Raw genomic sequence first — 18,675 nt, forward strand, 5'->3', positions numbered from 1 at the left:
GACTCTTCAGTATGTGGACAAGAAAGCGACAGTGCTTTTGCCATTCGAGCAGTTGTTAAAGTGGAAATTCGAGTATGTAGCGTAAATCGTACGTGGCGACACAAATTCACATTCCTCCTATTCTCACTTACCGGTTTGATTGATTGCAACTTAAATTTGATACAGAAGTAGTTGGGGAAAGTACCAATAGTAAACAGCAAAAGATGCGAAGAGAGAACGCACTGTAAGCGTGTTGGAAATATTTGAAGAGTCCACTTTGGGTCCACAAACCTAGGATAATAAAGGCGCGTGTCCATCTATCTTATTCCAATGCTTCTCCGATATCACTGATTATACATTATGAGGATGAACAGTGTTTATTCAGTGATCCACATACTATCGTGATGTGTTCATTGGTTAATATTTAACTTTTCCTGACCTTGTATGAAATTATAATAGCGTCAAGATTCTCGGAGAATTTCCCAAGATAATGAAGAGAAGAAAAATTGCCAGTCTAGTTCACCTGGCTGAAAATAAAAACAAGCAATATTCAAATAGTCGCGAACCATTTCGATAATTATTAAATTAATTGTAATAAAATATTTCCATTGGAACTGCTCTTCCATTGAGTTACTAATAATAGCAATGATATCACTGATCTACACAGCTTGTATATGAATTGACTTTTGAAACATTTTAATTAATCTAAAACATTTTATGAATTTTTGCATTACATGTGCGAGCGCAGCACACAGCAGATAGTAGAATATTCTAAATTTGGTATGCGGAGAGTTCACCGAAAACAATTTATCGAATTAAAGAACGACAATTTACCGAAAGGCAATTTATCGAATAAGCATTTCATCGAAAATCAGTTCATCGAACAACAGTTCCCCGAAAAGTATTATTGCGATTATTGGAAAACCTTACGTAACTTAGATGTCATTTTCGAAATCAGCATTGAAAACCCCATAAGAATAAGACACGATCATTCTTTTGAAACTTTCATCTGTTTATTCTGTGAGTAAACCACGCAACGGAGAATGCATGCAATATATTCTGTTCATAGAAGTATGTTGTGTAATATTTACCTCACCAGTGGGACTCGTATTGTTAGAGCTCGCAAGAGTTCTATATTAACTTTTCATAACAATGAAAGCATGTCTGTTTCAATGACTACGGTCAGTTCGATCTCGGATAGTTTAGCAACAAATATTTATTAAAATACTTTACAAATGATTACGAATTATTCTGTTTGAGAGTGCAACAGATTAATGGAAATTAACCATGCATTTTATAATAATTAAAGAATTCGTCGGATTTCGGCTAATATTGCATTGGCTGCTCAATATTTAATATTGTTTAAGGTTCATTATTAATCTAGGAAGATACTGTTTGCTAACGAATTACTGAATGCCCGATTGAAATTTTTTAAACAAATATTCTGATTTTAAGGCTGTTGTATTATTCATTTCAAAATAAGGTTCACAAATTATGAACCTTATTTTGAAATTAAAAAAACATATTTCAAGTCTTGCAGAATTAATAAATATTTTAAAATGTCAGCATTCCTTTTGATTCAAAGTTAAATTTTACTGAACGCAAACCATGGTTTGTTTGTTTACCTTAAATATTTATAACTTATTCTACTAGACCAAAGCGAAACGCATACTTTCTAGAAAGTGTCATGAAAATTGCATTTACAAGACATAAATGATGAATGAAATACAAGTCTTAACCCTGCGTACGTGAAAGCTAAGAAGCAACTCGCAGAAAACATGCACAGCTCTGACTTTCAATTTTGTATGATGATACCAAATTCTCAGATTAGGTCGTACATAATTTATAAAAAAAAAGTCCTTAGGTTTTTAATAAAATAATAAAAACATTATTTATTTGCTCCTCCTGGAAATTTAACAAAAATGAAAGGTAAAAAAAAATTTCATAGCTATAATAATAGTGACAGATTTAATTGTATTTTTAAGAATTTTTCTCTCATAGGTTTTATACAAAATTTTGTGAGCCCCGTAAAACATGAGACCCTAGTAGGTTTCATACGTTGCTTTTGCTAATCGCTTCACATGCTAATACTGAACTTGTATTTTCACGATTTAAAAAAGGAAATAAAAAAAAATGATTTGACATTAGTATTCTCTCGATTAAACTTAATACAACATTTAATATGAATTTCAACCCCTCTAATAAAATATGAATTTTATCCAAGTAAACTGGTTTTTCTTTCTACCCCAACAGGGAACTAACTAAAAATGCAGTTAAGAGACTAATATACGGGTCTTCCAGTCTCGTTACAACCTAATATATCATTTGTTCTTCCAATATACTATCTTATCTAACTTCTCTCTCTTTAAATATTAACTAGTCGTGTAGATACTGTGATATGCATTTTCAAAATCTAGAAATATCACAAAATATTCACTCCTTCAGGTTCCGTACATTTGTCATTTTATCATCACAGGACCTATCCTTAATGAATCTTGATCTTTCGTAAAGATTCGTTTTCATTTAATTGTAATCTTTATAGTCCGAAATATCTTCTCCGAAACCTTCATACCAAAATTACGTAAGAAGTTACTCATTTAATATTCTGGAGTCCCCTCTCCGGTAGTGTGTTTGATATCTGATAGTAAATCTGATGAACTACTACCAAATAGCTTTATTGCCATGTCTTTATTTATGTAATTTTATCTCGTGGAGAAAATAGATTAAAATTTGGAGTTGATAATTAAATATCGCAAATTATACTCAGATAATTACATGCTGATTACATCAAGTGATTCAATACATTATAAAGACCAATGAGAGACTGGCAATACAACATTAAAATAGCATTAGACATTAAAATTAATCCGGAAACATCAATCTTTATTAACGCATTTAGTTATAATCTTTCATTTGTTGTAAATTTAAAAAGTCGTACTAGTACACACTCTTAACCAATAATCTTAATTCCAATTGAGAGTAATAAATGCTTGAATGAATTGCAGTATTATTGTTGCCTAGAATTCCCGACTGTTACATCCACATCCAATTACCCCACTTGATCGTTTCTGTTTTATATTTGTGGAATGATATTAGTCCTAAATACAATAAACCTTTTTTGTCACTTAAAACGCATATTTCGCAACAATGGGAGGTAATAGTTTGATACATGCAGCGTGTGTTGGAATTATTTCTTTGATAACAGTTTTTAAAGTCTTGTGTATTAACACAAAATAAAAAAACAGAAGATATAGAGGTAAGGGAAGCGTGATTAAGGCTTTTATGTGCGCATTATTGGACATGAGTTATGGTTCGCAGTATACATTGAGGTGATTAGTGTGTTGCCACGTTTGCAATAAGAACTATTATTAATAGAAAACATTCAAGCACGCTGTATGCTTCAGAAGTTGAAAATAAAGGAGAGAGAGAGAAAATTCTAATTAACGAAGTATATCCGAATTGAGAGAGAAAAACCGTTGCATGAAAACTCCGGTTAATAATTAACAAGCGTTTATTGCATTTGTACTTATACACTACTAATTTGTACACTATCTTATGTAGATATTTGCATATAATTGTGAAGTTTACTAATTTAAAACATGTAAACTATTTAGCAAAAGCAAGCGTTTATCAAAGGCTAGTTCGTTTCAGAAACAAATGAACAAAGTATGTTTTAAACAAACATTAGCAGTTGACATGGAAATTTTTGTTGCATTTTACTTGTTTAAAAATTCTCTTTAAGTATATTAGGAAACACGTGATCAATATTAATACGTAACACAAAGCAGACAGAAATTGGGCAATAGAAATGAGGATACAAATAGTACGTACTAAGTACTTCCCACCAAGATATCACCAATGTTAACCACTGTATCCAGGTGATCTTCAAATAAAGCATCTGAAAGCAGATTAAGAATGGTCAAAACGTAGGGGAAATCATAAACAAAAATTAGAATATAATAATTATATTTTGTGTATTCTATAGTTTTATTTACTTTATGAAATTGCGAAATGTCAACAGGAATAAAAGGCTAGCGCTATGAAGGAGCAAATGGAACATTTATTTTCTCAGTTAAAGGGGAAAAAAAATCTCTGCGTCCGTCTTCCCCCCCCCCGCCTACATTACATACGTACATACAAATGAGAAATTTTTTTTCTGTTATTATTTAAATACACCGTCCTATAAAAGCAAATTGGAGGAAATTTGCCATTTCTATAATATAAAGTATTATTTCATTGAAAAAAAAAAGAGTACATTTTTGACGTAAAGGATTTATGGTAATTAAAGCAATAACTTCTAAAACACCGATTATAAAAGGGTTTAATAGTTTTTTAATAATTATTTGTCATACAAAATTATTTCTTGGTGACATTTTAATCTTAATTTTAATTTTAGTGTATCAAATTTAATGATATTACAGAATTGTCCAAATTTCATCTATAGACATATTAAGTAACATAATATTTAAATGTCTCGAATTCTTATTTATTTTATTTTTTCATATTTTTATGCAGACACATAACGCCATGTTCAACAATGGCAAATTAAACAATGATTATATCAGGTTATGATGAACTTTTTCTAAAGCCATAACAATAATACGACCTAAAGTAAGAAAAGCTTCACCGATACCAATTTTATAACAAATTTAAGGTTATTCCACATATTATCTTCTCGATTATATATAAAAAAAACGAACGAAAAAACATTTATTATGTCTTCTGGTACAGCCTGCTTCAGCGAAATGCAAAAGACTCGTTAACTTATAAGTTTGAAGTAAATCTCCCTGCGTGATACATTCTTCAGATTAGAGTGCAGATTTCTAATCGATTCTGATAATTATCATGATAGAAATTCTGCTCGCATGGTCAATAATTTTTGAATATATTCTTGATTTTCTTGACACCCATTAAAATTTCTGCTAGAGCTGCAAGCCATAATACAATGTTGGCCTGCATAAGTCGGGTATAACGAAATATTACTTAAAAGAAGTATTACAAGCGAAACTTCTTTTAGCTAATCATACAACCACTCATTCTCCTTAAGTTTTGAATATTCCACGTATTTTCTATTCTATCTTCTCTTCTCATCTTCCTTTTACCTTGCGGTATCGAGGATTTATTAATCATCGGACCTCAAGCCGTTCACAGGATAGGTGGTGAGCCCCGGTGTATCCTATGTCCGTAGTGTCCGGGAAGTTCTCAAGGCCGGTTTCCCCGCTTTGCGGGATGAAGAACCCCAGGATAAACTAGGGGAAAAAACCAACTGGCCACGCCCAAGACTGACTAACTTGGCTATGAAATTGCGTGAGGAGCTGAAGGATCTTCCTGAGGAAGATCCTTCAGCTCCTCACGTCACCTTATATCACCAACGGGAATCGAACCTAGGACACTCCTTCCCCAGGTTGCGAAGCGCAGAGCCACTAGGCTAACCGCGTGGACTTAACAATTAATTGCACATATTAGATATTATTATTATTAGACACCTCCTAGGAGTCCAAAAACTCATCGAGGGAGGGAACCTGCTCTACAACTCCTGTCTCCGCTACTCAATCCACTAAATGACTGCAACAACGCCATCTACTGCCGATCACCACCACTGGTATTTCCAAAGGCAATTACAAACATCCATGCCCACGGCGGGATTGGAACCCACAGCTTTTTGGCTGTAGAGAGGATACGCTAACCACTCAGCCAGCCCTATTCTATCATTAATGTTATATTTTTGTAATATTGTCAATATTAGACAATATTTCGACGTCTATGAGTCTCCAGTTTTACACTACTTTTCACTAGATAGGCATTAATACCTATTTGGTAATTCTTTTAATAATTAGGCTCTTATGTGGAACGCTATCAAAGGATGTGTTTAAATCTAAATAAATCGCGCCATGAGCATTACGGTGTCTATTTCTATTGTGACCTCTTCATGCAGAGTAAGCAATTGTCATAAAAAATCGCATTAAGAAAATTTTTCGAAACCAACGAAGAGTTTACTGTATCTTGCTCAACAATTAATTCCTGTGAAGAATATCCTGGATAGGATTCCAGTTAATTTTTCAATTACTTTTTCAATTACAAAAGTAATATAACATATTAACTTTGGTTAACACATTAAGAAGACTTATCAGTCTTCTTAATCATCCACTTTACTCACTTTGACATATAACCGTTTGTGATCAAGGAGAGATATACCTACCTTCTAACTCTCTTAACATAGTTTTTTTTTTTTAATTTCTCTTTTCGTTTCTTAATCTTAATTCCAATTTTAAGGTGAAATCATAGCTTTCACAAAAGGGTTCTAACCAACATGATTAATCAGTAATTTCTCTGATGTTATTACCATATCCAAGATCTTATCTCGTCTAGTAGTTCAACCTTGTTCTTCAACCTGTGATCCGAGGATCGGTGCCGGTCCGCCAAAAATTTCTTCGTGTCTCAGAAACAACTCTCCAGCCATGTATATCAAATTTCTAACTTTTAAGCAGCAACATATGTCGCACTAGCTAAAAATTGTAATTTTATAACAGTGGATTTAATAAATAAAATACTATTTACATTGGTTTATGTTTCTATTTTAGCCGTCAGCCGGTCCGCGCAATATTTCTCCTATTTCCCCAGGTTCCCAGGTGTAAAAAGGTTGAAGAAGGCTGGTTTAACACGTTCATTTAAATGAACAGAAATGTTGCTTTTAATAACTAGGAATTTATTACTGATTGCATTAGGAGATATTTCTTTCTCACAGTCACTGTCTTCCATATTCAAAGCTCCATTAATAATATCAATTTTTTTAAAAAAACTATTAGAAAAAATGTATTTTAAATTTTAAGTTTGGTAATGCTGATCTTCACATTCTCAAGATAATGAGATTTTATGTGAGAATTTGAAGAATGAGAGGAAAATGAATTTAAAGGAGTGTTTACTAATTTCGTCAACTATTATCTGCAAGTGTTGCACAGTAAATGTGAAACATACGCTGAACACTCTTTCTCTGTGAACTTTGCATTTTTATTTTCTGTAGTGCATCCTGTTTTGAAGCTTTTCCTTTATAATCGTATTTCAATCATTTTGATCGTCTGTCGATGGAGAAAATATTCATTCCTATGATTGGAATGAATAATAAACAAGTCTCGATTTCTACTAATATCTGTTTACCAAACGTATTCTCATTATCATATTATAGAGGGCGCTTCCTCGTTTCTTATTTTATATTGTTGATATCAAAATCCATTACGATGAAAAGGAAATTATGTCAAATTTTCAGAATCTCCTTTTTTACGTATTACCCACGGCATAGCTGCTTTCGCTTTTATATGAAAATAATATTTTTAGAGTGCACATAAGAATATTTTTTTCTTAAGTCTTATGAAAATTTGCATTGCGAATAAGGCTACGAGAAAACAAACACCTTTAAAAGATACTGAAAACAATGATAAAAGATTAAAAACAATCTAAATAGAAAATATGAATGACAGCTCTCATTTCCTACCGTTATAAAGCGGAAAATGCCTTAGAAATGTTGTAAATGATACTTGAAAAGCAGTCAGGCTTGATTATTTCACTCGAGGCCTTCAAAAATGAACTTTTGGCGATAGCTAATTACTTTATATATAATTTTCGTAAAACTCATGCTTGCTGATGTTTCATTTCCGGTATGCATGAATATTTTAATCTATATTCATTGTTTAATTTTGTGTGCAGAACCATAAAGAGAATCTTTTTTCGTTTGGGAAGTACTAACACCGTAATCGTATAATTAGCTCGCCATTGCAATTTTCTTTGTATAATTAAATAATAACATTAAACTTATTTAATGAAGAAAATAGCCTAAAAGCTTAAACTTCATAATAAACATTAATGAAGAGAAAATGAGAAATATCCAGTATTTGAAACCAAATAAACAAACATTAAAATTTTTAAATTTTGACAAGTTAATGAGAGCATACGAAATGTACAAAACTATGCTAAGTTGCATGTTAGCTATATTTACCAATAATGGATGAACTCTTCCCAAATTTCACATAATTCGAATTAAATATTTTTAATTTAATAAAATATTAATTAACTTATTTTTTACATATATATTAATAGTTAATCTATTATTAGTTAACTTATTCGTAAATTCCTGATTACTTGCCATTTAGATTGTAAGGAAAATTGAAGAATCACCAATCAGTACTGATTATCACCAATTAGTTAAGATAGTTATTCCAATAACTATCATTATGATGTACTTCATAATGATTAGTGAATACAACACAACATCACTGGCTAGATAGGTGAAGCACATATGCTTTTCATATTCCCCTTTGTCTGAAAAGGAAAGTTCTTTGAATGGAGAATTATTGAGCTTTAAGCTCGCCCTGACAGGACAGTGAGATTAGCTGTGTTTAGTTGAGCATAGAATTGACTTGGGTCTTTTGTATTTGAAGAATTCTGCTTCATTGTAGTCTGAAGCTTGCTTAATCAGCGGATTCGAATGATTATTTGTCTTAATGAAAAACTTTACTGCTAGGTCGTGAAGGAGGGATGTGATGTAAAGCATTTGACTTCTCTGTGAATCTGGAAGTTTCTGATAAACCATGGGGCATCCAAACTTATTAATAAAATGTTCTGTATTCTCTGTCTATCAATCTCCTGTATATGGGTAGTTTGTTCTGAGTGTCCAGTTTGCTTTTTCTGTTGATCATGGGGTAGAACTGCGCAATTACTTTGGATGTCTTCGAGCTTATGCGTTTTATATGACTGGTGAATTGTAGTTTTTTTTTGTCGAACATTACGCCGAGATACTTGACTTCACTCTGCCATGGGATCTTAACGCCTAGTAGATGTATTGTCTTCCTTGGTCTGAAACTTCTTTCTAGTGAACAGTATGGCTGAACTCTTCTGTGGGTTTGCTTGTATCCTCCAGTCCATCAATCATTTCTGTAATGTGTGAATACTGCTTTGGAGTCTTTTGTTGGCTACTTTGGGGCTGAGAGATCTTGCTAATAATGCAGTATCATCTGCATATAACGCAGTGATTATTGAGCTTGGGTTTTGAGGGATATCAGCTATGTAGATAGAAAACAGCAGGGAGGCCAGGAGTGAGCCTTGCGGCACACCTGCCAGGACCATGCATCTGGGTTGGGTGACACAGTTTCATTTATTTTTGACTTGTATGAATCTGTCTTTGAGGTATGAGTGAATTATTTTTACTAGATTAGTTGGTATATTGAATGTGATGAGCTTGTAGAGAAAACCCTGATGACACACCTTATCAAAAGCCTTCGCAGCATCTGTGAAGACTGCAGCTGTGTGGAGTTTCCAGTTGAAGCCTTTGGTGATGAATTCGACCAGTTCAGTGAATCTGTTGTACGGTAGTGTGGTTTTTTCTGAATCCGAACTGCTCATTAGGAATAATACCAAGTTTATCCGTTTCTGATTGAAGCCTTGTATGGATGACCTTTTCCGCAATCTTTCTAAGGCTGGACAGAAGACTGATTGTTCTTTCCAATCTTTTTATGGGAAAATGTTAAGGGAAAATACTTGAGTCTGAGGATGGCATTGATTATGTTCACTAGATGCACAATGGCTTTTCTGGGGAGTAGTTTGATTATTTTGTTTGTGATTCCGTTTGGACCTGGAGCCTTATTGTTGTTCAGGTGTATTATGATATTTAGAACTTCTGCTGGAGAAATATGACAGGTTCTGGGTTATCCTTTTGTTGTGTTATGGCCTGCTTAACTCGGCGGTGAATCTTGTAGATGAGATTGATGTTCAAATTTTCGTAAGAGGGGTTACATTGAGTTTCCAAGCTGTCTACCAGAGCCTCTTCCCTTTCCTTGTCAGTATGGGCTATCCCTTCTTGGTCTGAATTTGGGGTAAAAGTTGCCTTTTAGAGTGGAGGGTTCTCAAGCACTTCCAAATGGAGTTGTCCTCTGGGTTTAGCTTCGATTCCCAATCTTGAATTCGATATTTTTGGAGAGATTCACGGACTTGTCTATTTAGTTTATTCAGATTTGTTTTATCTTGTGGGGGCTCTTATTTTATGGTACCTCTTTCTGACTTTGTTTTTCAATCTGATTAGATCCATGATTTGCTCGGGGATCCGACCACTAGGGTGAAAGACTGTAGTTTGGGTGACTGACTTTATTGCTTTGACTGGTTAGGTTGTTTACTGCATAGTCTATCTCCTCTTTAGTGTGAATAACAGGGACTGAGCCTATGTGGTCAGGAGAATTCTGGAGCTTGTCCCAAGATATGAAAAAGTGCGAAGGGGAGAATTGTTCTTGTGTATCGAGTTTAAGCAGAATGGGGTTGTGGTCTGATAAATGTTCATTTAATGTTTCCAACTGATACTGATATCTGATGTTTTTGAGGATGACTATGTCAAGTACATCTGAGCTGTGATGGGTGGGCTCTGTGGGTCTGGCTACAACAATAGAATTTTTTTATTGAGTAATTATTTAGAGTTCGACCTTTGTCGTTGATTGTGGAGCTATACCAGTCTGTATGTTTGGCATTAAAGTCACCAGACATTATGATGTAGTCTATGAAGCAGAGAATGGTGTCCAAGTCAAATACCAGTAATTGAATGCTGGGTGGATTGTATACAGCATAGAATTTGATACTGCCAGCATTGTTGTTTTCAACTTATCCTTATAAGGACTGGCTTAAAGGGGCGAAGCAAGAATGCTTTTCATCTTCCCCGTTATCTGTAGAGGACAGTGTGGGGATTAGGTGTTATTGAGCTATAAAAGCTCGGATCATGGCAGGAGGGTAACATTAGTATCCGAGCATTAGTTAGGAATTTATTGGCTACAGCATTGCCATCCATTACTCTCCAAGGGTATTAATCACCGCATCTCACGGTCAATCGATGTTTTACCTTCTTCTCTCGGTTGTTTTCAACTTATATCCTTATAAGGACTGGATTAAAGGGGCGAAGCAAAAATGCTTTTCATCGTCCCCGTTATCTGTGGAGGACAGTGTAGGGATAAGGTGTTATTGAGCTATTAAAGCTCTGATCATGGCAGGAGGGTAACAGCAATAGCCGATCCTCAGAACTTCATTGGCTACTTGTTTTCAAGTGGTAATCTCATAAATATTTTAAAATATATTATGGAATGTTTGAAAAGGTGTTTTAATTTATATTCAATAAAATTTTAAAAAATTTAATTTTATTAAATATTATTTATTATTCTAATTAAAATATAGGTTACATTATTATTTCTAATAAAAAATTATCTTGTTAATTTAGTATCACAATTTCGTAAAATCTTTATATATTGATCATAGAGGAATCACTAATTTTAAACAGATTCATTTTTAAAATCAATTTTAAAATCAGTGCAGATCTGCAGAATTTGATTTTATAAATTCATTTAATTTTCCAGAGCAGCTTGTGAAATCAAAGAAACCAAACATTTAGACCCACCTCTCAAATTTTTTTTTTAAAATCTCCTGCTGTACCTAAAACAGTAATATTCCCAAGAACGAAAACACTTCTAAGGTAAAATCGTGAAGACAATATAATCGATTTGAACATTTTCTAAAAGTCTCGATTGTAAGAATAATCTGCAATCGGAAGATCTAATGATGTGTTTTTTTCCCTATTAGTGTTGAAATGCTGATACACAATCAGGTTACATCTGTATATAATTGTATCGTGTAATCGATTATTTTTTCTTTGTTTTGTATTCATTGATTATAGATATTAGGAATGTCAGGGCATAAGGAAGAGAACTCGTGTGTGAGAAAATAAATGAAAATAATTTCTTTGTTGGATAGATTTTCTAGCAAGTAAATAAAGAGAAGGATTAAAAGACAAGAACAAAAGAAATGTTGAGAGTACATGCTGATGAGGATTCGAGGAGAGAAAAATGGTTAGAATTATGGTCGAAACGAAAGCTATGAGACCAGCATATTGTGTCAGTCTTTGAGACTGGCTGACACAATCTCAAATGTTGAAAAATGTCATGTGATCTTGTCTTACACAGGATTCTAATCGAAATCTTCCCATCCGAACAGCCTTGACTGAAATAGGTGTAACAACTTTGTTAGGTCATGTACTTCAAACTTATCATGATTTTCCATTGACAAGAAAATTTGAAAGAAGTATTGGATTCAATTGAAACTGACTGTAAAGTTGATCCAAAGAATATTATCAGGTCGATTCAACATCGAATGAATTGTCTTTGTTTAAAATAAAATAAACTAGACACTAAGAACGTTCCTATATTGCTAAATGAAATGAAAGAGGAAGCATGTTTAATGTCGATTACGCAGTATAAACTGAAATGCGAAGTGGGCGAGATGTCGAGGTAATCTTAAACTTCATGCAAAACTGAGGGATGAGGGGAGGGGACTTTTATTTCATAATGGTTTCCCAAATAGTGATCAGTAGTTTAAATTGCATTTCCTGAAAGACAAGGCAATGTGTTTCGCGTCACTTCTGTTTCCGATTCTGTCACTTGCAAGTAAAATATTGGCTAAAATGACCTGAAGAAATTTAAATAGTTATTTGTAGGATTTATCCGGTAGCTGGTGTCCGTTGAACGTGATATTAATTAGGTCTGTTTTGGTCTGTTTCAGCAGTGATAGAGATACAGAAAAGATGACAAATAGTTTCTCTCGTAATAAAACATATTATCCTATTAAAATCGTTCTCACAATAAATATTACAATTGTACGAACTCCTCATCTGAAGACAAAATTCATTAGAGATGAGGTAATTTTTCCTTCTTTAAATGCGTACCTCAATCACGAAAAATTACAAACGTACACATAGAAATGTAAATCATACGTGGTTTAATTAAAAACCTGATTATTAAAGATATTGTACAGGAACTACTAGATAGTAATGATACAGTGAAAGAAGACAGGCAAACCATTGGAGGAGAAAGCAATCAACAACTGAAGGTAATGCAGAAAGCATAAGAGAATTTTCTAAATTATATTCAGCGGAACATATACAAAAGTGCCTTTAAATCACATTAAGGAATAGAAAAAAAATAAGATTCTGAAACTGATTATGAATGATAACAGATATTCCAATTTTCCCGATACTAAATTTCTGAAATATATAGTTTTTGTATTAATCGATGAGGTAGTTTGTAGTATTAGGAAGGCTCATTTTCTGATGATTTCAAATTGATTTTTATGAGTTCTACGATGGCATCTGGAATAACTAAACTGCCGAAATATATAAAATTAAGGTGCTAATGAACAAAATTCATTTATAAGTCAATATTAAAATTCCAATATTGAGATCACTTGCTATAAGTATTCCATTAGCCTTCTGTAGATATTAAAAAAATAAAAAGAAAAATTCAGCTCACGATGGTTAAATGATAATCTCCCTAGAACACATTAACTGTTTAGAAACTACCGTTTAGAATAATATATATATATATATATATAAATTTGGATTTATCTCTTCGACTTGTGCAGACATCGAATATTCGAGTCGTTTAATGCTACTCATTGACTTCGCTTTTAACTACATCTTATAATCTCTAATATGATACCCTAAAGCTCAAAATATACTACAGTTAAATGTAGGTAACTCACTCAATGTTGATAAGACGTTGTACACTACAGTTCACATCGTTAATTACAAATCCCAATAAAACCAGCATGGTTGTTCGAGTGGATAGCACATCCATTCTCCAATAAACAGGTCGTAGGTGCGAATTCGACCGTGGGCATAGATGTGTGTGTAAAAGTCTTCTCTGGACGAGCTTGTATAGCTCAATGAGTTTATAAGCTTGTCTTAAAAATTACACTTTTCGCACAAACTAAATTTTAAATGCAATACTAATAATTGTGAATGAACCTTTAATTTCTCACATGACTCAAGTGATGGTAAAAAGTATGCAAGGATTTTCCATAAAACAGTTTAGTTGTAGCCACTAACTATAAGTATTATAAAAATAAAACTGGTGTTAAAATTAATTTACCTCCACGTTAATCACAGTACCATGAATTGTGCTTTAGGTATGCAATAGATGCTCTAGATGTGTGTTGATGTCGGGTCAATTTACCCAATATCATATATAGCCGTGCACAGAGCAGAAGACAAAGCCAAGCACGTAATAAAATTGGCACTGAGTTCATGAGTTTTTGAATGCAATCGATGGTATGAAATTTCCACAGTCGATTTTATACATGATAAGAAAGACAAATTATTGTTAGCATCGCGAGTAATAATAATTGGAAAACTGAAAACATGAGTGGAAATATTTTGGCTTTTTAAAAAAGTTTAAAATTATTAATTGAGCAAGTTCACTATTAATATATTTATTAATTGATTACGTAAAAATAAAGTCTATACTGATAAACACAATTTGTAATCAGAATTCATTTGCATTTGCATTTCTAAAACTAAAAATCGAAATTATTTTAAAATGGAATTGATATTTTCAACAAAGATGGAGCAGGACATTTTTTCAAAACCAAAATATATATTTATGATCGTATGATTTTTTAGATTGACATTCGCTATCTCATTTCATTAATACAAACCTCTTTTTTTTTAAAGTCCCTCCCTTTCGTAGTTCCTTCAAACCAACACAAACCTGAATATTATTTTATTTAAATCAAGTTCGCTTCGGCAGTTCTACTCATTGCATTTTTCTATTCGTCTTTTATTGCCACTATGCACATACACGAATAGGGTGTTTCTACAAACACAAGAGGTGTCTGAGCCAATCATTATTATGCAATCGGATCTTTTGCATTGAAGACAGCGTCTTAAATGCAAAATTTAGGCCAAGGCTTCTTGATATATGCTTTCCTGAACGACACATCATTCAGTCCTCTCTTAATGCAGCACTGCCTTAAAGGTTAAGTGGTTGTTTACTCCGAGCTAATGGATACTGGTTCTGAACATCAGAGAGAAAGTTCTATAAGACCGGTTTCAAACTTTGTTCCAGACATGTCACAGACTTTATATATATTAAGACACGTGATCATTTACAAAGAGTAAATGCGTGCACGAACGCTGGAAATGTATTATCATAATTTCATTTTCTGTATTTTGAAAATAATAATTCTGCATTAGAAATGCTGGTCATCAGTTACATTTTTCTGAACATTTCTGAACTTCGCTTATTTCTGTTGTGAATAGATAATTTTGTACTCGTATATATCGTTTCAATTACACCAACTCAACTGGGCAATGAAATTCAGCCACTTGAGAAATAATATAACGAAGAATATCACACAGATGAAAAGGGGATAAACCATTCAGTTTTTTTCAACATATGTTAAAGAAACGTACACGTTTCATTAATATAAATTTTCTTTAGATATTTTAAATTGAATATTTCTTTTAAATATTCAAAGAAAAATATGATTTTTTATGAAGTTGAGATTTTAACATATGTTAAAATCTGAACATTATTACACCATTTCAAATTATCAATTTATAATTAAAGTAGAGGTATTGGTTAAAACTAATATACAAAAGACGATGTCAAGAAAGGAGATCTTCAGAAAATGAAATTGGGAGCATTCACCAATTTTGACTTCCCGAATTCTGCCATTTGTTAAGACAGACATCCCATCTTCGTAATCCTTAGTAAACAACTTTATACTGATACTTTTATCCTTAGTTTACTAAGGATAAAAGTATCAGTAGAAGGAAGGTGTACGTTGTACACAGAAGTCAAGTTTTTTATTATTTTTTATTTTTATTATTTTTTTTAACGGAGTCCAATATCGAGTTTAACTTTCCTTATAAGGAAAGCTGTTTCATTAGGATCAACTGTGTCATTTAATTTATGAAAAAAATTCCTTCACCTAGTTATAGATTTGAGCTACCATCCTGTTACATTTTTATGAACGTTGTTTAAATTTTTAAAGATATTAATATGTCAAAAAAAACCAGCTAGCGCCTTTTTGTTCCCGTATAGGGAGTAGGCGAGGCCATTTTAAGCCCTATCTAACTTTTGGAGACTGAGTGGGCAGTTCAGTCTCCACTGGTAGCCAATCAGCGATAGCTTGCCCAGGGCTATCACTAATTCATCAGCACTCAGTGAAGAATGCCGCTAGTAAGTGCCGCTATCTGGTGGTCACTATACCCCTAACAGAATATTTTTAATGTCTGAAAATAGTGTGGGTTCGACGGCCGATTTTCTTGAGTTTACGGGACGAAAAACCCGAGTTTCCGGGAGGAAAAACCCGCTAGCCCGTGCCAGAGATCAACTAACTCTGGAACCGGTCGAGAAAAGGCTTAGAAAAAGTTCTTCTGGTCGGCGACTAGATTCAAACGCCTTTTGTCGTGCGGTCAAGCGCTGTAGAGTGCAAACGCTACTTCTACTGAGCTACACAGGCTCTGATATTAATATGTTTGAATAAATAATCTGCATGTAACTGAGACTTTGAAGCAGGTTATGTCTGTCCAATATGCGTTTATCCTTTGCCTTTTCTTTATCTTATGTCTTAGACTTAATGATATTGTCTTGTAAATTATCCCTTGCGCTTATCCCTTGGTCATCATAATCAGCATTCCTTTTATCCGTGAAGTAATAAATAATAAATGTGGAAGGTGCATTTACTGAGCGCACACCGGCCTACTATTCCATGGGAGATTTTCTCTGGTGTAGTAACTAGTGTAGTATTAAGCACACGTTTTATTTTAATGAGCAATTTTACTTCGTCCACATAAATTGCATCTCTTTATTGTGCTAACGTTGGGAGTAATATTTTCAGTAGCTGATAAACCTTGTTACGCAGTAGATTACGAGAACCGTTATACTCGCAGTCGACAGCAACTTTGTTCTTTGTCTGTTGTTTTACCTTGTTTTACACATTTGTATATAAACATGTGAGTTTAAATTAAAGTTCAGGGTTATAAATTTAATTATCTTAAAATAATTATACTAATATTGACTTTTTTTTTAATTCAGTTGGTTAATGAACGTATGAAAGAGAGGAGGGAACGAATAATAAAAAAAAGTCCTATTCGAAATGTGTGGTTTAAATATGTAATAATCAGTAAACTAGTAGCAAAGGTGGAATAAGTTCTATACTTGACCGTATGATGACGCTCTTGGATTCTACATTTAGACACTGAATTTATCACGTTATTCCGCTAGTAACGAAAAGCTGTTTGATAACCACAAAAATCACTTATCTAATTGACTTATGCAGACTAAATAACCTGTGAATAAACTTTTGGATAAGGTAGCGTCATTTCCTGTGGAAGGAAAAAAAAAAAAAAAAAAAAACGGAGCGCTCGCAAAGAATGCCGGATACTTTCTTCAGGTTTTATGTTACCACAATAACTCTCAATTATTTCGCAGCTCATATGACACAACATTGTAAGGGATTATCCTACTTGAAGTTGCTTTAGTTCCAAAAGGATTTACAGGGGCCTACTCACCAAATACTCAACCTATGGTCTGCCTTCCCCACTCTTTAACTGGATCGCCAACTTTCTCACTGGTCGCTCAATGCCTGCCATAGCTGGTGGCCTACTCTCCTTACATTTCCTCACCAATGCAGGAGTACCTCGGGGTTCTTGTTCTTTTACTCACTTATTCTTCCTCTTGTATATTAACGACCTGCTCTCACGGACTTCCAATCCTCTCCATAGCATTGCTGACAACAGTACACTTCATCCCTCCTTTCCATTCCACAAAAATGTTAGTGCTCAACTATTAGAATCAAGATCTACCACGAACAAGGACCTGAACTGCGATCTCCTAACTACACGAATGTGGCCCGAAACGTTCTCGGCCTCGACCATAGATGGAAATACTATCTGGAAGATTTCTTTTTCTAAGTTGGTACATCTATCATAAGCATCCATGTGAAATTGCAAATCATTCTATCAAGTAGTTTGTTTTCTACAGCTGTCTGAAGCAAAAATGTTGTCTGTATCCCTTGAAAAGGATACAATTGAGTATCGTGCGGTTATAAAATTGTTTGTAAAAGGTTTAACGCCAAAAAAATTCAATCTAAGTTCATAAAAGTTTAGGCATCCTTCTGCTTCGTTTTCGACAATTAAGAAATGGGCTGCCGAATTTAAACGTGGCTGTACCAACCTTGAAGATGATCCACTGTAGGACGTCCAAAAAGTGTAACAACCCCAGAAATCACTGATCAAGTGCACGATATTTTATTGGATGACCGGCGACTCAAAGTGCGTGAAATTGCTGAGACTATAGGCATTTCAAAAGAACCTGTGGGATATATTTTGGATGAAGAATTGCAAATGAAAAAGCTTTGGGCAAGATGGCTGAAGTGCTTGCTCACATCAGATCAAAAACTCACTCGCATGAAAATCTCTGAACAGTGCTTGGAACGTTTTAACATGAATAAATCTGATTTTCTGCGCCGATTTATTACTATGGATGAGACTTGGATTCACTGTTACTTGCCAGAATCCAAATAGCAGTCAAAACAGTGGACAGAAGCCGATTGTTCAGCGCCAAAGAAGACAAAGTCCGTTCCATCAGCAGGAAAGGTCATGGCATCGGTGTTTTGAGATGCTAAATTCATTTTGTTTATTAATTATCTTAAAAACAGTAAATTAATATTATCCGGGGAATATTATTCCGATTTTTTAACCAGACTAGACGAATAACTTCGTGAGAAAAGACCCGGTTTGCAGAAGAAAAAAATCATCTTTCATCTGGACAATGCAAACTGTCCACAAAAGTGTTTTGGCAATGGGAAAATTAAGGGATCTGCACTATGAATTGT

This window comes from Typopeltis vanoorti, chromosome 22, assembly GCF_054136105.1.
Source record: "Typopeltis vanoorti isolate ZY-2024b chromosome 22, IOZ_Tvanoo_1.0, whole genome shotgun sequence".
NCBI lineage: Eukaryota > Metazoa > Arthropoda > Arachnida > Uropygi > Thelyphonidae > Typopeltis > Typopeltis vanoorti.